The sequence below is a fragment of the Desmodus rotundus genome, chromosome 3, assembly GCF_022682495.2.
Source record: "Desmodus rotundus isolate HL8 chromosome 3, HLdesRot8A.1, whole genome shotgun sequence".
Classification (NCBI taxonomy): Eukaryota; Metazoa; Chordata; class Mammalia; order Chiroptera; family Phyllostomidae; genus Desmodus; species Desmodus rotundus.
Window position 1 is genome coordinate 191811281 of NC_071389.1, and position 22325 is coordinate 191833605.

Genomic DNA, 22325 nt, shown 5'->3' on the forward strand with positions numbered 1-22325 from the left:
ATTGAGGAAAAAGCAGACACAGGCTGGCTCTCTGCCCTTTCCCTATCGGCCTGAAAGCAGGGCAGAAATTGCCCTGTGAAGGGGCCCCCCACCCCTCCCACACAGGGGGACGGGGCAACCTTATCATCAGAGATGGAGATGGCACCAGGGAGAATGTGTGTAAACAGACCTTGCTGAATAACCCTTTTCTATCATTAGTGCCCCCACCCATTAGCCTTCCTACAGTGTACTGCCCCTAAAAAAGCTCCAAGTCCCCTTTCCTTAGTATTGTCACCTCTCTGCAAATGTACCCTTTGTCCGAATAGTATAAAAGCCTTTCATCCTAGCAGCTTCTGTGGGGATTTTCTCCTTTCTCCAAAGCTCCCTCCCTCTACCCTTCTGCCACCTAAAACTTTTAATATTCAGTTAAATGTGCACACTTCTCCCCTGTTAATCTGTCAGCTTATTTCACAAGCACGGCCTCTGAATCTTAGAGGCTAGAGGAAACTCGTTCCTCCCCTGTTACAGCTCCACCTACCAAGTGCTTCCCTGTTGCAGCCAGGCCATTTCCCAAGCACTTCTTCCCTTGATATCTCAGTGACCCGAGGTGCCGTCCCACCACCAGCCTCATTCAGCAAAGGCAGGCATGAGGCTCTGAATGCTGGAGTCCCTGGCTCAATATCGCACAGCTGGGAAGAGGCAGTTTATTTTCTAACCCCAATTGCCTATTTCCTTCACTGTAACTGTTTTGCAAAACACCACACATCAGTGCACTTACAGATGTGTGTGTGTGTGTGTGTGTGTGTGTGTAAGACCTACCTCACAGAGAGCTGTGAGGCCTAAGAAAGTATGCCTAAGGTAGCAAGGATGCCTCCCTCCCTACATAAACGGAGCTGGAACAAGCTTCATTTCAGCAGCATGTTTACAGGAATGGGACTTCGTCTTCTGCATCCACAGAACCTGCCTGGGGTAGGGGCAAACTATTCATTGGATGGATGGGTGGATGGATGGATGGATGGGTGGATGGATGGATGGATGGGTGGATGGATGGATGGATGGATGGGTGGGTGGAAGCAAACTTCCTTCTGATCTTTGCTCTCAATACTCCAGGGATCCTCCCGCCCCTCCATAGAATAACTCTTGGCACTCAGCTAAGGACAAGAAGTGAGTGCAAAAGTGAAATTGCTCTCAGATGTCCCCAACCGAGTCCCAACCAACCAACCAGGCAGGAAGAGGGCCAGCTGGATGTGCAGCCCCGCCTCACCGAACACGCCTTCAGATTCCAAACAAGATTAGGTTGCCTCCTGGGAATGAAGTAGTCTACCAAGACACTCTAGAATAGACTGTGGAATCCATTTGTATAAAAAAGTAAATAAATAAAATAAACACATTCAAATAGGTAACATAAAGCCATAGCTGACGAGTGCAATTGTCAACGTCCTTAAAAAAAATAAAAGACACTTGCCCTGGGCGTAGAAGACAAGCCACTAGGAGCTGGTCCGGAAGCTCTGTCACATATAAAACAAACTCAGAAATAAAAGTGACCACTAATTACTTTAGCAGTTGCCGATCACAACACAAATCTTGTCCAGGCAGCACCAGTTTCAGTTTCTCAGTGTGAAGGCCCCTTTTTATGGCTCAAGGGCTGACCTTTCACCCTTCCCCTCACATCGGCCCTCTCCCCCAAGCTCCTTGGTTTTGACAAAACACACAGTAAATTCCCCAGGGCTTTCATCAGACGCCCTTTCTCATTTGAAGGGTGACCTTGGCAGAAAAGAGGCCACTTGATAAATTCCAGGAAAGTAAAAACAGAACATAATGGAAGAGATAGTCTAATCAGCAAGGCTAATTATAAAGAAAGCAAATCACTTTTTTCTCCCCAAGTGTCCCTGGTTTATTAAAAATAAATAAATAAAGACCAATCTAACAAAGATGGCCTTTGTTACTGGTCTGAATGAGGACAGAAGGAATCTTGGGAGGAGACAGTTGTGACTTATGCTACATATAAAACCCAAAATGTTAGTTTTTAAAATAGTCATTCATATATTTACAGGTCACACACTTTAAAATATATTATGTGCCAACTAGAAACAGAAAGCTGGGGAAGGTGCTGGGGGTGTGGGGGTGTGGCGGGGGGGGGGGGTACCACATTGAGTCATGCAAGACTCTGCCCTCCAGTAGCCTTGTGGCCTGATAAAGACGACACACTTTATGCCAGCGGATGGTGGCAGCACCACGGGGCGTCCGACAGAGAGGGGTGCTTTCCATCTGAGCAGGAGAGGGGAGTCTTTATGGACTTACATTTAAGCTGGGTCTTGAAGAGTGGACGGGAGGCAGAGGGGTGGAGACACAGAACACAAACAGTAAATGATGGAGCCAGGACTCAGCCTTGGACTCTGAGAAGTGCCTTGTGCCTCAGGCCTGCCTACTGCCCGGCCTCCAGTGGACCCGCCCCTGGCGACGAGTATGCATAAGGGTGGCCCCTGGTTTTAGAACAGAGACAGAGCCACTCGGTCCGGGACGCAGTGGAAGAGAGCTCCACCCCAGACATCCACTGAAGGGGTTCCAGAATGTTCCATGTACAGGGTCCCACCACAGTGAGTGCTGAGTCGGGGCTGTCACAGGTCTTGGTGGACGTGCTCCTCTAACAATGTTCTCCATGCAGACCGCCACACACCCCTCCACAGAAGGGGGACGGGAACGCTTCCTCGGGCAACTAGCTGTGTGCGGGGTCTAGGCAGTCCCTTCCCTCTCAGGGCCTCCGTGAAGACCAATGAAGAGGCTGGAACAAAACCCCTGAGGTCCCTGCGGCAACTAGGAATGGCAAAGAGACATCTACCGACCACCAGCAAGGAGCACAGACGCACAGGGGAAATCCCACTGGACCTGGCACTCAGAGTCATTCCCGGTCAATGTGAGGAAGTCATTACGTCTCTGTCGGGGGAGAACCAGAGCGCAGCCCTGAGCTCAGAGGAGGCCGGTGCTGAGCCCAAGGCCAGCCCTCCCACCCTGAGCCAGGTGACAGTAGGCAAGTCACTTAAGCACAGTTCACCCAGCTGAAAAAGTGGTGGTTTGCAAAGGTCACTGTGAGGATTAATAAAAAGGCTTTGGAAACGCTTTGCATCTTACCTGGCACACAACAGGTGTGCTACAAATGTCGGACACACCTGTTTCATTTGTTTCTAAACATGGATCTGGAAAATAAACACGGCCCCTCCAAGGTTACCTGTCAGACGAACCTGTCTATAACTACATTTATTTTTGTTTTTCTTCCCATTGTTCTTTGGCTAAGAGCAAGCAAGAAAGGTTAAAATAGCATCTTAAGTCAAGGTTTTTGGAGCAGACAGAGCTCAGCAACCCCTGGGATTCCCCTCATGGCCCACATGGCCCCTATGTTTGAAGCTGGAAGCCAAAAGAAATGGACTCTCCTCAAGGTCAGGAGAAAATCCATTATTAGCTTTTGATGCTCAAACAGCAAGAAAAGAAGGAAGGAAGGGAGGGAGGGAGGTCAAAAAGAACACCTAAAAACAATAAAAAATAAAAACTAAAAAATTGATGAAAAAACAAAATGCTGGAGTTCAATGGATTTGAGCAATAAACATTCCTGAGGGACACGCGACTCTAGGACATGATGGGGTCCCCGAAAGAGAAAGCTAAATAGCATTCAGTTGGATGGAGGCTACTAAGGAAATACTTACTTAAGTCTTTCTTACGGTCGTCCATATGTACATGTCAGCAATTAGAAATTAATGCTCTCCTACGGAAACAAAATCTCATTTTAAACAGAAAATGGTAACAGATTAGATGGGACAGAAACTCCGGCATATCCCACAGGAGACCGTGCCTAGAATCACCGTATGCCCCATGCCAGCCATGCATCAGGCCCGGGGCTTGAGAAAAACCTACCCCCCTCAAGGGAGCGACCCCTGCAAACTCAGACCTGACAATGGCATATCACCACGCCTGCTACTTTCAGAAGGGCGCCACAAGATAGCCAGTTTTGAAATACGGAAAGAAAGGCAAGGGCTTGACACAAACTCCACAACCTGGGACTACATCAGTATATCAGGAAAGTATACTTTGGGGAAATAATGGGCCCCAGCAGAATAAGAACAAAAGGCCTTCACGTCTGCTTCTAGTGACAGAACCTGGATTCCCACGAGGATTCTGGGAGAAGCACTGTCCAAGCAGGGACTCAGGAGAAGGTCCAGAGTCACCCCAGGCCTAATGAGGGCCAGGCAAAGGCTGCTCTCCAACCCCAGCACAGACAGGGCGACTTCAGAGGCACACCGATGCAAACCAGAACACCAGCATTTCTGTGTTTACCACATATTAAACACTCCCAGCGGTGAAAAGGAAATGCTGTCGAATATAAAGCTACGTCCAAAGAGGTGCCTAATAAAAGTGTTCGAATGAACGAACAAATGAGTGAAAGAATAAATGAGCTCAAAGGACAGTTGACAATGTACATATAGCGGGCTGGCCCTGGAAGATCCAGTTAATTACCCTATGGTGGGTGTGGCTAACTCAGAGAGCTGTTGCCAGGTGACACTAATAAATGATCCTAGAGCAATCTGCACACAGTGTTATGTGTAAAAGCTTAATCATCTTTAACCAGAATGACTAGGACGGAGACGGCATTTACATGCATGCCCTCCAGCTTCTATTCTGGGCTCTGCTCTGACTCACACCATCAGCTGGGGCTGCTCACACCCTCTGTAGCACCCAGAGAGACCCAAGCCTACGGGGAGCCAGCACTCACCTCTGGAACCTGGCAAATAGCCTTTCGCTGGTCCTGGACAAGCGGAGCCACCCAAGAGAAAGGCATCCCACTGCCCAGGCAACTCCCACCCAGCCCTCAGACTGGCCTGCTGGCCTGAGCAACTTGCATTTGGGCCCTGGTTTTATTACTGACTGGGCAGAACTTTCCAGGGAGGAGGCAAATGGCACCACATCTCTGCGTGTGTTTTGTTTCCAAAACCTAAAAGCTCATTTTGACAGGTGTGCAGCTCCCTGTGACACAGCTCGACGCCATGGGAGGGGGCTATGCTGAATCACTGGGTCTATGTCTTATCAGCAGGAAGGGCCGCAGCAAGTTACTTCAAGTCCAGGCTCAGGCTCCCCTGCGCCGTGTAGTAAGGAAGACAGTGTTTGCTGCACAATGGTGTAAATGAGGAAACTTAAATAAAGTGCCCAAGTGTTCGGTAGGAACTACGGAGGTTATATTCTATCTATTCTAATAGTATGTCAAGATGGGCAGCCAACAGGAAGAGATGTAGTTCACGCTCCAAATGTTGTCACTAGCTATCAGCCATCTGGTCTACCTCTGCCTCGCCCACCTTCTGATCAGTCACAGAAGGTGCTGAAACAGACCCCCGCCGCCCACCCTGCAATCCCTTGCACACCACCTTCCCACTCTACCACAACTGTGTTGCTTTTCACCTGGCTGAAAGATTACAAGGCATCTGGAAATTCAGTACGAGAATTCATACCAGAATCCTTCATCTGCACAAGCCTTACTTCCATGCGGTCACAACGGGACGCTTGCTTATTACAGGTCTCCCAGGTCCATGGGCAGATGGGAACACCACCTCGTAATCCTCAAGATCTGTGAGAGGGAGCGACCATGACCTGCCTCACCCTACGGAGTAACACCTGAGAAATGACAGGTTTGGGAGGCTGGCTGCATGTGGTTTATATATGCACATTAAAATAATCAGCAAGTATTCACGTAAAAATTCTCACCTTGCAAATCACACTTCAGAACACACAGGACAGATGATGTCTAAGGTTCTTCCTGTGTTTGATATTCTACAATGAGTTCTGCTAGGAGTTGACCTAGCTAGGGGCAGGGGGGCACAGAGGGGGGTGGCCGACAGGGCTGCAGGACAGAAACAATGCTCCTAAAATGATCTCCATCCATTTCCCCCTTCCCCCGTCATTCCCAACACCCACCACACCAGGCACGGCCTCCTCTTGCCTGCAGCCCTCTGCAGCACGTCCATAACAGAATCACAAGCAACTTCTATTCCCATCCAAGTGAATTCTTCCCATCAAAAGCATTTCTGTATACTTGACTGGACTCACTCACTGAATGTCCCTTTCCAGTAGCTGCCTACAGCCCCTGGTCTTGTCTACCGAACATCACCAATCATGTCTGATGCCACTGGTTACTCATTTTCCGCACGGCTACTCCATGGCAACTCAGCTTACAGACACGACAGTGACCATGGCTGACCTTGAGGGGCTCCAAAACAAATGGGGGACATGAATTCATCTCAAAACGAAACGGGTTGCCTAAATGCTTCAACAGAATTATAAAAGATAATGGAAATTCGGGGCAGGAGTGGCTGAGGAAAAAGGTGAGAAGGGGGAAATAAATTTCTGAACTGGGCTGAAAACTAACAGAATTTAGACAGGTAGAGCAAGTGCAGGGAGGAGAGGGAGATCCCTTAGTTCAAAACACTAGTTCTTGAAAAGTGCTCATCTCTCCAGGCCCCACCCCTCAGACCCGTTTCCTCCTTGGGACCAGCCCCTCCAGATTTAAGCCAACAGCTTAGACTTGGCCAATCCCCTCCCACTGGCTTGTTCTGACCCTCACGGCCAGCTCACCTTCCCCAGTCCCTGGGCCCTGACCCAACACTGCACTCTCCAAGTTGGCATTAAGTGCGGCAGGGCTAAAATTAGGACTGTTTCCATAGATATCCAGACGTCTATGTAGCAAATCTGTTCAGCTCCCAAGTAGGGGGAAAAAAGATTTCTTTTTTTCCATTCTGACTGTAAAGCAACTAGGGGGTTCTGGAAATTCCAAGCTGGCTCACGGCTGCACATGCCCCTGAAGCTCGCTGACCCCATGGGAAGGGAAAGAGGAGGTTTCTAGGGTCTGTGCAGAGGCACAGATGGGGCCTCGTCCCCACTGAGCTATGAAGCAGCAGTGCAAGAAGCACCAGCCTGGGCCACCAGTCCACACTCGCCCTCACTTCCTCCTGGAATGGGGTCCCTTCTGGGAGGTGGCCCTGCCTCCTCCTCCCCCCACTTCAGAGACAGCAGATCAGGGAGGTTACGGAACCAGCTCACCCCATAAGATGGGTTATTCCATTCAGCTCATACATGGGAAGCTTCAGGTTTTCATACACAGTTAAAACACGAGTCTCAAAGATGTTCAGAGAGTGGCCATGGCTACCAGCAAAGGGCAGTCACTGTGATAATGATGATGGGGTGACAACAATGCCAGGCACAGCCGACACTTCCTGTTTTGTCTCAAGTTCTATGCTCACTGCTTCTTGTGGATGCTCTCGTTCCATCCTTGTATGGCTTGAATTGTGTCCTCCTAAAAAAGACACACTGAAGTCCTAACCCCTAATTACTCACGCAGTGACCTTATTTGGAAAGAGTCATTGCAGATATAATGAGATGAGGTCACACTGGAGGAGGGCAGGCCCTTTATCCAGTATGACTGGTGTCCTTATAAGAAGGTGGCCATCCACATGATGCCAGGGGACTGCAGTGACACGTCTACAAGCCAAGGAAGACCAGTGGTTGCCTGCAAACCACAAGAAGCAGAGAAGAGGCAAGAAGGATTCCCCCACCGCTTTCCAAGGGACCACGGTCCTGCTGATAAGACCTTGATCTCAGACTTCAAGATCCCAGAACTGTGACACAATAAACTTCTGTTGTCTTGGGCCATCCAGTTTATGGTACTTCCCTTTGGCAGCCACCGGAAACTGATTCCAGCCTCATCACAATTCTGTGAAGACTTAGGTACCAAAGCAGCCGGGTTTTACACAGAACATAAAGCTCAATTAATAGCAGTAACCAGTATCAACAGGGTACTAACTTGTTTACTCCCCACAAAGACCCTGACCCCACCAAAAACCCTGAACCCCATGAAGCTATCCCGTTTTAAAGACGAGGAAAGTGAGGCACAGAAAGGCTAAGGAATTTGCCTGAAGTCACACAGCTCAGAAGTGATAGAGTCAGGATTCAAACACAGATTCAGAATCTGGCTCTTACCTACTATGAGCAACGAAAGCCAGAAAAGAGTGTGTAATCTGGCCTTGAACCCTGATGGTCTGGTTTCAAAACCCACATCCTGGCTTCTCTCTCAACTTTGTATTCCAACTGCCCAATAGTGCAAATAGCTCTGCCCTTAGTGGCCCTTACAATGCTTATTTGGTGACACAAACTCACTAATTAAATGGACAGTGGCTTGCATACATCCCATCAGTTCAAATTAAATTCAAATCAGTTCATGTTAGCAGTTAAAACTGACCCAGGTCCACACGGACGAGAGAAATCAGGATGGGAGTAACTGCGTTACTGAGAGTACTCAACAGGCAGAGTGAAGGAGAGGTACTCTCTCTCAAAGCTTTTATGGATTAAGTCATTTCAGGAAACACTGAATGAGCACCTACTATGAGCCGGCACTGGGTCAGGCAACGGGAGGACAAAAGATACAGCCCCAGCTCAGGAAGGACATGAACATGGCCCAGTTGCCCTATATCCTGGCCAGAACCACCACTGAAGTCAGAACGAAGGTGCTTTTGGAGCGGGGAATAGGTAACTAAATCTGCCCAGAACAGGTGACATTTGAACTTGCATCTTCAACTTTAAACTTATTTCTTATTTTAAGGCTAACCCCAACACCACCCCTGCATGCACACACACATATACACACACATACACACACATACACACACCTCTTTCCTTCCTCCTTCCTCCTTTGTTTCCTTCTCTCTGCAACTTTTCCTGGAAATACTAGATTTTTCACAACGTGAGCCACAGGGTGACATGCGGGACATTCAGCCACACTCAATCTTCATAATCACTAATTCACAATGAAGGGAATGGAGTTCGTTATTCACCTTAAGAAAAAATATTTTCAGGGTCAGAGGCTTGCCAAACTAAAAGGAATAGATAACTAGTCATTGGTTATTAGCATTAACTCAGCTCAACTCTCCTTCATTTGCTGATACAGAAATACACTATTTCTACATCAATGAGGAGGGAACAGCACTAGGAAAAAAATGGGGGGCGAGAGGTGTGTCAGAAATGGAGGGGACGAGGAGGCCTGGGAGCCAAGGGAGAAGGCTCTGAAAGAGAGATGTGTTCTGGCACCCACGTTCCTGCCGGCCACACTCGTCCACCCTCAGGGTCACCGCACACACAGCGCGCTGGCATGGTCATCAGGCAGCGCGTGGCTTAGTGGAAAGAATGCAGGCTCTGACTTGACCCTTCCCCTGTCACTCACCCAGTCAAAGGGATGACAGCATCTGCCTCACGGAGTCATTCCCAGATCAAGCGCCAAAGCCACTCAGAGCCCCATACGTAACAGAGAAGACACCCGAGAAACGTTAGCCAGTATGGCAATATTAACGCAGTCTTCACCATCCCAGATTTTAACGCAGGGCCCGGGCAAACAAAGAGCAGCTCCCCTTCTCCATTGCTATCACTGCTGCCACCAAAGCCATGGTACAAGCTCTGAGCAAGTCATTTACATCCCTGGGCCTGAATTTCCCCACCTGTGAAACAAGTCCTCAGGCCACGTGTGGAACAGACGCTGAGCGGGGGCAGTGTGAGGCCAGCCAGGCTCCCAGTAGGAGCTGGTCTTCCTGGAGAGAATGTGGGGACCCTGGCAAAGACTCCTGGAACTGACCTCGCTGAGAAAACAACCACACACACCTTTTACAGGAAAGCCTGACCCTTTTACTAGAAAACATGCCCACTCACCTCTGCCCTGCAACAGGGCGGCCCTTGAGGACAGGCCGGAACTGGCTGCCTCTCCCAGCCGTGCCGACCTCAGCGAGCTGGCAGGATCTGGCCCGGCGAGGGCGCGCAACCTCACTGCTGAAAAGGCTCGACTCTGTGTTTGGGTTTATTATTTCTGCACTGCCCACAAACGGCCCTTGGATCGGGCATGAGTAGTTCTTTTTTTAACCCCCCTGGCACGAGCGGCTCACGACAGAGGCAGTCTCCATTAGCATGTGCTGTTCCCGGATGACGAGCCACACCGTGGAGTCTGTGTGGTCTCTCCTGAATGGTGTCCAGTGGTGACCTCCCCGCTCCCCTCTCAGCACCAAAGGCTGGGCACCCCAGGAAGCTCTGATGTACGAAGGCACCCAACAGTGGGCCTGACCACAGTCTCCCCAGCCAAACCAATGAGCCCCATCGGGTCAGCAAGCTCTGGCTCCCTCCGCCCCCCTCCTCACCACCCTCAGTGGTGACATGGCACAACCGAGGAGCACTGAATTGGGAGGTGGGAAGCTTTGCCAGGGATCCGCTGTGTGGCCAACAGTGGGCCTGAGTTGGCCAGTCAGGGGCACTCATCAGGGGGCCTGTGATCCACTTGGGCACTAAACCTGCAGACCCCCCCTCACCTTCACGTGCGATTCTTCACCCTCCCACTGCCCGCAGCTCACATTCCACCTGCCCCGCCCCTCCCACCAGGCTGGGATCTGCCTCCCACTCTGTCCTGCCTGCCTTCTCACATCACAAATATCCAAGGAAAGTACAGGGCCCCAATTTCACCTCCCCCCCCAGCCTCTGCCCATCTCCTCCCCTCTCACCCCCACCCTGACACTTCCTCTCCCCTCCCCACCCCCACTGCCTTTTTATCCCTCTCCCTCCGTCTTTAGGCCTCTCTGGCCATCTATTTCCCTGCCTCCACTCAGGGAACTTAGATGAAAAAATGGTACATTATTTCCACAGATTGTGCTACCTTTGTCAAAGCCAAAACCTCATCTTTCCTGGCTGATTCGGTCCTTTGTGAAGATTCCTGAGGATGAGCCATGAAAGGCGATAAAGGTCAGAAGGGCGCAGCCAGCCAGGGCTATGGACACCCCCCCAGGAAGGACACGGGGAGCAGAGATCAGAGTGGGTCTTCGCTGCTCCTAAGACTCCACGGCAACTGTCCTCGCTCAGCCAGGGATCTTCCAGGAGCACGTCAGCCATGGAGAGAAAAGACACAGCTCTACTCCGACCTCAGAACTCTCCAGGAAGGTCTCAGGACTCAACCCAAACAACAGAGCAAAGGAAACCAGGGACAGACACCGGGCAATTCACTCAACAAACATTAACCGTGCTTATTGTAAGTAGGTTATAAAATAACTAAGTCTGTCCTGTTTGTACTGGAACTAATTTTTTGTGGGTGAGGGGTTGCTTTTTCGGAAGTAAATGTCACTCTTAGGTGAGGCATCCTGGGTAAGCCAACACGATGGCTGTCCCCGCCACGCACCGGAAACCCTGCACCCTGACAGCTCTGGCTTCAAAGGCCGCCTCCGCTACCTCCTGGCTGTGAGGCCTCGGGCCGCAAACTGACCCTGGGTGTGCCTCAGTTTCCCTGTGTGTAAACTAGGAATGCCAACCTGTCTCGCACATACCAGATTGCTCAGAGACTATGATGGACTGCATGCGTGTCATCATCATCTCATTACATGAATGTTCACTGAGATTTCAACACACCACACCGTCATCCACGTGCTTTACATGAACACAGCTCCCAGAGGCAGTGGCTGCTGCGATCTCCATCTCACAGATGGACAGAGGTGAGTGGCCCAAGGGCACCCAGCTGAGCAGAGAAGGCAGGATTCACCGCTAGACCACCTGGCTCCAGTTACACCTTCCCATCTCTGATGCCAGGCCCCATGGCCAGCGAAGAGCAAACCGCTCAGCAAACTCACTGGCCAGCAGTATTATAATAAGGTTGGCTTTGTTTTTATAAGAACCGTTGCCCAGAAGGATGACTTTATTTTGCCTTTTTGAATTAAATTTCAGGACTGAAATTTAACTGAAACCCAGTGTAATAGCCTTTATCTCCGCCTGCTGTCTACCACCCTTGTATGGGAGAGAAAGCCAGGCTGAGAAACCGCCTGTATGAGGCTTAATGGGTCAAGCGGCATTCTCCAAGCCAGAGAGGCTGGGGGTATCTGCATTCCAGAATAGTTGGCGAATCTCTCTGTGGCCAGGGCCAACTGCAGAATGACAGCCACCACCTGTCCCTCTTGACTGAGGAACGGTGGGGGCAGAAGGCTGTGCCACAGGGAGAGCAAAGCTCCTCGGCCTGAAATCCATATGCCCACCTCCAGCCATTTCCGAGCAGCCCCCAGGCTGGGCAGAGACAGCCCTTCCCACCTGCCACTCCTGCTCCATCCGCTGAGCGTTGACTGGTGCAGAAACACAAGGCGCTCGGAGGCGGCGGCCCCAGACAGGCCTCAGAGCAGGAGACCGGTGAATGTAGCTCACAACTGGCAGCACCCAGAGCGTGCACTTTGGTGGCAGGGAGCTGTTTGAATTTATTTAATTGAAAGCTTCCTTTGCCAGAGCCTAGCATGCTTGTCAGCAGCAAGCAGAGGTAGAGATCGGGGGGCAATGAGGACCCCATATGCCCCGCATGCTGAAGCCTCCTGCAGCCCCATCCCAGATGCGCTCCACCAGCCAAGCCACTCTGGCAGCTAAGGCGTGGCCTTCAGTCCCCCTGGGCTTGGGAGCATGCCTTGGGGATAAATCAGCACCCTGGGCTCTGAGGAGGGATGCTGGTCCCTCCTCTGCAGACTCACAGCAGCTGTGCCCACCCCGGTACCCCCGCCCCGGACACTGATCAGTCCTGCAATCTCAGCCTCAACCTGTGGATTTTGTACAACAGGTCAGAGAAGACAACATAGGGGCTGGCCAGGAACACAGGCCTGGGAGCACGACAGCTCTGGGTGTGAATCACTCATCCATTCTCAAGCCACAAGACCCCGGCAAAGTTGCAGGACTTCTGTGAGCCTCAGTTTCTCATCTGTGAAATGGACACAAGAACCAGGTTAGAGAGAAACCAACCCTGGAGAGCATCAGTGATGCAGGGCTGAAACAAACCGGGCCCCCAAACTCCAATCTCTGGGACTTGCTCGAAAGCGAAGGCACACGAAAGCAGCCTATGGAGTCAGAAGCCAGGACAGCGATTCCCATGGGAGGGGCAAAGGGACAGTGGGCGGAGTGGTGCTGGTGATGTCCTGTTTCTTGATGTGGGAGCTGGTGAGAAAGGTGGGTTCCCTTTGCGAAAATACACCAAGCTGCACACTATGCACTCTGTACTTGACTGCTTGTATAACGTTATATTTCAATTTTTTTAATTTACTCAAATAACATGCCCCGGCTGGTGTGGCTCAGTGGATTGACCACCTGCCTGTGAACCGAAAGGCTGCCAGTTCAATTCCCAGTTGGGGCACATGCCTGGGTTGCGGGCCAGGTCCCCAGTTGGAGGCGAGTGAGAGACAACCAATAGATGTTTCTCTCCCTCTCTCTCTCCTCCCTTTCCCTCTCTCTAAAAATAAATAAATAAAATCTTTTTAGAAAATTTACTAGGAAAACCAACCAGAAACAGCTTTCGCCTAGGACACATAAGCTGGCCTGTGTTAGCTCCAAGTAAAAACTCTGGATCTGAACACGCAGGTCCTCTTCCCACACGAGGCCCTTCACCCGGGGCTGTAAATACCAGGCCACCACATAACGGCACAGTCCTCTTTTGGGGCCCCCCCGGTGGCTCAGGGATCATCCCATCCAGTGAGGCCAACGCAGCCTCACTGACTTTCATAAATATTTACTGAGCAGCTAATATGTACCAGGGATGGATCGAGATATGAACAAAAACTAAGAAAGCCTGTTTTTTTTTTAAAAAAAAAAAAAGAACTTACATTGTGAGCCTGAAGACAAGGGAACAGGTGCCACTTATAGAGGCCCCACTGTGCACCATGGTGCCCAGGATGGTGCATTTGCCACATAATGTCACCTTACCACTGTTGCAAGGTTCAGACTTGTCCAGATGATCCCTGGGGGCGAGGGGCGGGTCTCCTTGCCTCTAGCCCTCTGGTGTAAACCACCCGGGTCATGCCGAATGGAAGCCCAAAGCCTTTTCTAAGATTTGCTTTTTTTCCTCCAAGATTTCCTGTTGGCAACTAGCACAGCAGGGCTCTAGGGACAAATAACCTGGGTTCAAACCTTAGCTGTGTGACTTTGGATGTCTCAACTGCCTTGTGCCTCAGTTTCCCCATTTTCACAATGGAAGAAATGATGACCTCTCAAGGGTCTGGGGATTAAGTAAGACAATTCCATCAAGTGCTTAGAACAGAGCTCTGCACACAGCAAGCGCTCGGCAGGCTCCAGCTGCTATTGTTCCCACGGTCTCTGTAAATTCCAGTGAGGTTTTCCCAGCCTTCATTTTCCACAGGAATCCGGAACACAAGGCCTTGGCTGTGGCCTCCACTGGGCAGTTACCGCCTCACCCCTCTCACAAAGGGGAACCAAATAGAGAGAGAGAGAGAGAGAAAGATGGAGGAATGAGGACAAGAGAGAAGGGAGGAAGAAAACTCATTTTCCTTGTACAGCCACTTGATTTGTGGCCTTGTCTCCCCCCAAGACCCATACTGTCCATTTTGGTCGCCGTAAACCAAGTGTGGCTCCCGAACACTTAAATGCATAATATGCGCCAGGTCTGAAAGACCCTAGTTTACAATGAAGAATGTAAATACCTTGATAATTTTTTAAATATATTTTGGTTATACTGACCTAAATACAATATATTCTTAAAATTAACTTCACCTACTTTCTTTCACTTTTTTTTAATGTGGCCACTAGAAAATTTAAAAGTCTACATGTAGTGCCGTATTACATTTCTACTGGGCAGCAATGTCCTAAAGTTATCAAGGTATTTTCCCCACACAAAGGTAGTTCCCTCCTTCAAAGGCATCTTCATTTCGGTTCTTAAGATAAATGTTTCATCTTGACACATAAATACATTGTAGACAAAATTCCATGGGTAAAGCAGCTGGGAGTGGCGGAAGTGACTTGCCTGAGGTCATGTGGCTGACAAAGGGTAGAGCCTCGATCTGCCTCCAGCCCTAAGGAGATGCTGAGTTCTCCCCGGGGCTGGACACACAAACTCACCCAGGTTATTGATCTGTCCTTAAAACAGTGACCTCTCCACACCATCACCCCAGGGAAGAGTGAAGATCTCACATTCAGTTATTGCTACCAGGATCACCAGTGGGTGGCTGCATTTTAAAGGGTGAGATCATTTGACACGATCTCAGTCTGAGCCTCCTCACAGGAGAAGCTATCACATATCTGTATATGATACTGGGTTCCTGGCCCAGTATCATCAGGCATATAGGGCTTAGTCAAAAAAAAAAAAAAAAAAAAATCTGTTGCTTGAATGAAATAATCAACCAACCAGCCCATTCTGACACCCTGGCTTTTTGTTCTGAGTACCTTTTCCCAACCAGCTTCCCTGTTCTGTGTCCCGATGTTCCTCCCCACTGGGAGCTTCTCCACCAATCTGTTTGCATGGAGAGAGGCCAAGCGCATCGCTTTTGACTGTAGCTTGGTAACAGCAATTGTCACCTCTCCACTTTTATTAATTGCTGGGTTAATCAAGCACTCCTAATTGTGCCCACCCACGCTAGCAGGAAAGCATTTCTGGGTGGCCAAAAAAAACAGGTTTAAGCTGAAGCAAAAGACAGAATCTCACAGCCTTCTGGACCCTGAATAACAGGCCACCTTCTTCTGAATATGTGGGCCTAAGTCAGACCAGATGGGAGCACAGCCTTGACCAAACTCTCAGCCACCCACGGCTTCTACACAGCAGACAGGTGTGGGAGGGAACTTGGTCGTACTTTCTCACTGGAGCCCCTCGCCATCCCATGAGGCTGCTGTTCTTATGCCAGCTCTCAGACAAGGAAACTAAGGCTCGAGTGGGAAACAGACTACGGCCTCGCCCAGGGTTTCCAAGCTGGAGGACAGAGAGCTAAGACTCGGGCCTGCTTCTTCTCACTGCACAAGCCGCGCCCAGTCCTCGCCATCCAGAGGACCTCTTCCTGATGGCTGGGCTCACCCTCCCACACCCTCCCACAAGGCTGGCCACTTCAGCAAGACAGAGCTGCCTCCGGGCAATGGAAGTCTCCTTTCCTCCGCGACAGTTTTAGCCAAACCTTCCAGACACGGGCCGGTACAGATGTTTTCATCGGGACCTGCAGCTAGATCTTGCTTTCAAATTCTGGGAAAATTTTTCACAAGAACTTTTTGTCACCTCTGCTGCTCTTATTTATGGCACAGGCAGTAAGTGCAGAAGCAAAGGGACAGAAGAAAAAGGGAAAGGTTTATTGTATATGTTGATATATTTTTCAGGTTCCTGCTTGCAAAGAATAAATGTTATCCTTCCAGATCATCCCCTTCTACTTTATAAGCAGCTTCTTCTTCTTCTTTTTTTTTTAATGTTCAATAAAGATGCCACAGAAGCTGCCAGGCCGACTCGCTATGACATTCCCTGACAGGCTCCCATATGGAGAGTCTGTAGCATTCCAGATGCCTTCCTATGCATGTACCAGGTTTCTAGAAGCACAGTTACGAGCCCCCCTGGGGCTGGAAAAGGAGTTCTGAGCACAAAACAAGTCGCACGGCTTACTGTCCAGCCTAACGAGCAAGACTGCTCAAAGGCTGCCGTGGGCACTGGAGCCGCAGGGGTCCCCGTGCTGAACTACCAGGCGATGTCACCTCCCGCTCCCAGGGTGAGCAGGTGGGGGATTCAAAGGGAAGGTGAGCATCTGTGTGGGAAGGCTGATCCGAGCTTCGCCACTGACAGAGGAATTTGAGAAATGAAAAGTGAAACAATTAGAGTTACAACCAAGTTTCTCACACGTGAGTAATAAACCGACCCCTTTCCTAGGGGTGGGGGAAGCTGATCACAATGCCCAGGTCTTATTTTATGAAAATACATTTGAATTGCAAAAGATCACAGTGATGTTCTTCTGTTTGTCTGTTTTTCCGTTTCTCCTCACAGTATAAACCCCCAACTTTAAAACTTTACAACCCCCAAAACTTTAAAGGTTTTGTGGAACTGGCATACGGAGTACAGACCCACAGGTCCCACTTTGAAAAAGACCCCTCTAGGTCACCGAGGTTAAGTGTGAGGGTTGGGGAAGTGAGTTCACAGGGAGCAGTTAATGAAATAGCAAACCTGGAGTGGGGGACCCCTTCCTGTGTGTGAAGGTGTCAGCACCCAGCACCGATATCCGGGGCTCATTCTCCAGGACACCAGGCGGGTGCTACAAATGTCTCCGGGGCGGTAACAGCAGAGACTGACAGACGACATGAAGAAACATTTCCCACCGCACATTTGTGGAGCAGCTGCTACCGCCCTTTCCACACCAGCAAACCCGCCTGTGTCCTTCCACACTCCTTGTCCTTCTGCTCGTGAAAAAGGACAGTGACCTAGTGAAATGAAATGCCTGTGTATAAAGCCAGTGGAACTTCCATCCAGTTTGTGCCCATGGGCTACCTACCACCTTTGCCCCCAGCTGTCCCGAAGGGGGCGGGGATGAAAGCACAGGCCGGCCAGGGGACCTCCCAGCAGGGGGCGCTGTTAAAGCTTAGGAAAAAAACACCAGAGATGAAATTCATCGTGGAAGGCAAAGGCCCTCTCATCAGATGTGAAACCAGAATAGCATTGCTGACCTCTGTCACATAAAATAACTAAATATGGTATATAATGTGCTATGCAAATACAAGTTCCCTACATCACCCAGAGCACTCAAATGCACTTAATTACTTCGCTCAGCATTTCGAGTAAACTCCCAGGATGCAATCTGACAATGAGGTGCACGTAACTGAGTGGGAATTTTAATTTTCTTCCCTTGTTCCTCTACTTTCTTCGCTGAGATTACCTTGAACTGCAAGACCCCCAAATTATGGAGATTTCAGCAGACTGATGGAGCACTCTTTTAATTTATCGCTCCATAATCCAATTTTCCTCACATTGGACCACAAATCACCCCAGCCTCTTCACAAATCCACAGGGGCCATGAGGCATGACACACATGCGGGATGAATTATGTTGAAAATGAGAAAACTCGTTACTTTGGGCCTCTGTCTCTGAATCATTAACACAAGAAGGTTGGGTCAGAGCATCTCGAAAGATCACCGGGCCGCCTGCGATGGAGGAGGCTGTGCAGGGGGAACCCCGCTGTCAATGTTTCCTTCTCAGCCGTGCAGAACCCTTCCCGTGTGAGATGGTGGACGGGCCATGAGTAAGCCCCCAGGACCAGGCTGTGCCGAGGGAGCTGCCTGCCACTCGCGGCCAGGCCGATGCTTGGCTACCACCTTGCAACAGCCCTGTGGACCCCCATAAAGGGGTGGGCTCATGCCATTCCCTCCATGGCCCCCAGCCCACCAGACCCTGGGCAACTGGACCCCCATTTCTCTCTGACCTCATCCCCACTCTCCTCCACGCCCCCTCCCTTCTAGCCACTGAACCTCCTTGAGGTCTCTAATTAGAAGCTAAGAAATGGCCACAGGGCCTTTGCACTGACCTCAGCCTCAGCTCTTCCCCCAGACATCCCCATGACTCACTCCTTCACCTTCTCAGGTGTTGGCTCAAATCACCTTCTCTGAGAACCCCTCCATGACCAACTTAAACTTACAAACTTGCCCCCCCCACGTAACCCCCCCATACACATACCCAACCCCCCTCCTCCCTTCCACCTAGGCTTTCTTTCATCCCATTGTACTTGTGAGAAAGTACCATATTTTGCCGTGTACAATGAGCACATTTTTTGGCCAAATTTTTGAGGGAAAAATAAGGAAGCACATTATACATGGGTTGTGCCTGAAACACCTTGTATCTGTTCTTATGTTTTGTAATTATTTGTTACATAAAATTTCTTGTACCATAATACGTTCAAAAATAGATGCTAAAATTCCTTTACAACACAAAAAAACAAGTGTTTAGCTATAAATAAATAAAAGTGGAATTAAAAAATTAAGACGAGACATTTTTCCCCTGAAAGTTTGGGCCAAAGTATGGGTGCACATTCTGCACAGGCGCGTTATGTGGGGCAGACACGGTGCCCTGGAGAACGTACCGATTCCACAAGAGACTCAGTGTTCCAGTCTTTTGTTTCCCAGTCTCCCTCCCTCCACCAGAACAGAAGGCCCCTGAGGACAGGGTCTTTAACAGCCGGATTAACAGCCAGCTGGACCCACTGCCCCTGGAGCAGAGCCTCACATACAGTCATGCTCAACAGACACTTGTGTGATGAATCAAAACAAACACACGAACAAAAGATCCGGATGCAGGTGTAGCACAGGGTGGCCTCTGCTCCCCAGCTCAGCTGGCTCACCCTCAACCACCGCCTAAGTCCTCGAGGGCAGGAACTCAGCCCACACCACGGGCCTCCGTTCACAACGCTTGACTCCATTTACCGGTCATTTCTGAGCCATCCCTCCATGCTGCTGGGCGCACACAGGTCAAAGCACTCGGACATTTGCAAAGACCATCCTGGGCCACCTCCTTCCTCGGACGGCATTAAAAAGCGTGGCCTTCACGCACAGCTACGGCTTGGGGTGAGTCAGCCCGGGAGAAGCTGCCACCTTATGAAACCCCACGTTTCTTTTGAGGCCCTAGCACCGTGCCAGCCCAGGCAAAGGGCCCGACGTGGGAAAGCACTCGCCACTTCCGAGCAACTGTTGAGTTTGGCTGGAATGTCACAGCTAAGCAAGGGATCAATCTGTGGGAGACCAGGCAAGGCCATATGGGGGAGGCCCTGAAAGGCTACATGCCACCATCCCGCAGAGCTGCCAGATTCTTGAGGTCACCGCTTACACTGCCCAGGGCTGGCACCTGGCCTTTAATCTGCCTGCCCAGGGAAGGGAGGCCTCCCACCTCCCGCAAATCACCGTCTTAGGGAAACACACGCACTGACCTGAAAAGCCAACCCTCATCTCTGAGGGACAATGACAGGAGCACCTCTAGGTTTCCTGACTGCTCAGGTCAACCCCCTTCCCTTTCCCGGAATCCTGAGCTCCCTGCAGCTTCTGAGGTGCCTGCCAAGCATGAAGGCCGTCACCCTGAACCTGAACCTGAGCCCGTGATGGTACCAACAGCACATGCGTCTGGGAAGCTTTCCACCAAAACAAAAAACAAAACAAAACAAAAACCCTGTTAATAAAAGGACAGTAAAAACCTTGGGGAAATGAGAATAATAACTGGAATGGGTGTGAGAGCCAAGCAAGGCAGTTTTCAAATGCTAACTCCTCCCTTCATCCTCCTGTTCTGCCCAGACCCTGGAGTCCCCGTTTTACCCCCGTAGGAGTGGAGGCTCGGATGACACGTAATCCACGCAAGCCGGGCTGTGACGAAGTTTGCGTTCAAACCCAGTTTTGTTTGGCACAAGGGTGTGTATTCCACAAGCAACGGCATCTTTCACAGAAATGAGCAGAAACTACCCCTTTTTAAGTTACTCAAAATAAAATTAAGTTGCTACTGACCCACATGATTGCAAACTGGTGTCCTAGGTGAACCTTTCTGAGACTAGAGCCCAGGAGCCCGGAGAAGGCAAACACCCTTCCTTTGGATGGCCACAGGCAGGAGGCAGGTCACAAGACCTGAAGTCCTAAGCCCCAAGTTCCAATGAATCCCCTCTAAACCTCGGTCTGTTGTTCATCTGCAAAATGGGATTGCCAATCCCTCCTGGAGATCACGTCGTGGTGGGAAGGACCTTGGGATGCCGGCGGAACAATAAAAGCCTGCTGATGTGCTTTGTGACCTGTAAAAGGCTGTTAAGACAAAGTTCTGAGTATAAAGAAATCCAGTGAGCACTGACCACTGTGAGATGGAGCTCTAGATGTAAGCAACTCCGTTACCCGCCAGGGCTGAGTATGGTTTCACCTGAGCTACACAACTCTCTACTTGCACTGCAGCCCAGGTCTCCCCAAATCATGAAAGACATGAATGCAGCCTTTACCAGGACCTTTCAGGAGACACCAAACCCAGAAACAGTGGCCCTGAATTACAAAGCACCCCCATCAGCATCTCAGGTAAGTGAGTGGCCAAGGTGAGTTGTAGGCTGGGAACCTGGCCCAGGGCAGCCCTGCCCCCAGGTGCTCAGCAGGGACACGTGGACCAGATACATTCCTACTTCCTGCTTCCTTTCACCCCAGAGCTCAGCCATCCCCCTTCAAGTAATTCCTCTTACACAGTGTTCCTTGAACTTGAGTGACCAGGGCCACATGTGTGGAAAAGAGGTTGGCAGGAACCCTAGTTTTAGCTTAAATCGTTTTTATTCCAATGTTATTGAAACACTAAACTGTAAAACACTAAAATAAAAGAAGTATTTAAATAGCAGGTAGTTACTGAGTGCTAAGTGCCAGGCGCTGTGCTGAGCACAGCAGACTACCCGGCGAGCAAAGCTTCCGGTCCAGCAATTACCGGTAACCAACGAGAGAAATCTACCAAAACATCCCACAGAGGCTGTCGAAATCAACTGGGGAAACTAAACTGCCTCAGAGGTCTTTAAAAACACAGAAAGTGAATTTTGACCTGGGCAAGGTGTTGAGAGAAGGCTGAGGAAGTGGTAAGTAAACTGAGGTGAGAGCGGGAGTTATGGGGGGGCTGGGGGGGAAGGAAAACAGAATTCCTGGCAAAGAGCCCTTGAGCATCATGCAAAGGGGCAATGCCCAGGACCCCTGACTCTACAACAATCCTGGATGCAAAATAAACTCACGAGGTACCTTTTTTAAAATTAAGTTCAACATCAGTACAAGTTTAGATGAACTTCACAGGAAGGTCAACGTGGAACCACTTTCCCGGGGGAGCCTCGTTCACTCTGCCCCCATCGGCTGGCTGTTCTGAGGCAGGGCCAGTACCCAGTTATAAGTGGTCAAGAAGATGACCCAGAAGGTAGTTATATTAATTTGAGATGACATCAAAATGTCGATTTTAAAAAGTGTAAATGAAAAATATTGAATTTAAAAAAAGTCTCAGCGAACACCTGCAAGCCCGCCAAGGAACACTATTTGACAAACAGACTCCTAGAAGCTCGGTTGCCTTCTTCCCTTCCATTTTGTCAAAATCTTCTAGAATCTACAAAAATATCCCTCCCTGCTGCATTTCCAACAGCCTCTCCATCTTCCTTCCCATCCATGCGCTGGAGTGTGTGCAGCGGGTAGACGTGGTAACATCGCTAGTCACACAAAGCATTCAGGTCACAGGCGGGGGGGGGGGGGGCAACATACACAGAGCCCCACCACCTACACAGCACCGTCAAATACAACCTCACACATGACTCACAACGGTCTCGTAAAGTGTTTCACCCATTTGAGAGATGAGAAAAACGGTGGTGTTTTTAGCCGCTTGCTTATGAGTCAGCCGCACACTTAGTCAAGTGCCCGATTTAAATCGAGGTCTGCCTGACCCTAAAGCTTGAGCTCCGTCCAGCACCACACCTCACTCCCCCAAAGGACGCCCCAGACTCCAAAGTAGAATTCGGCACCATGAACAGGGGCCATCTGCCTCTAAAATACGTACCCAGTTCCCA

General features: G+C 50.1%; 1 protein-coding gene across 4 annotated transcripts in view; it reads right to left on the reverse strand.

Moving 5' to 3' along the window:
* Nucleotides 1–22325, reverse strand: part of LARGE1 (LARGE xylosyl- and glucuronyltransferase 1) — a 453793-nt gene that overhangs the window by 400766 nt on the left and 30702 nt on the right. Inside the window, exon 1 of one of the 4 annotated variants that reach the window (XM_045186935.2) lies at nt 9709–10313. The exons of the other annotated variants lie outside the window; for them this stretch is intronic. The gene's annotated coding sequence lies outside the window, so the exon portion shown is untranslated. Of the gene's footprint in view, nt 1–9708; nt 10314–22325 lie in introns of those variants that run through there. 4 annotated transcript variants of the gene reach the window in all.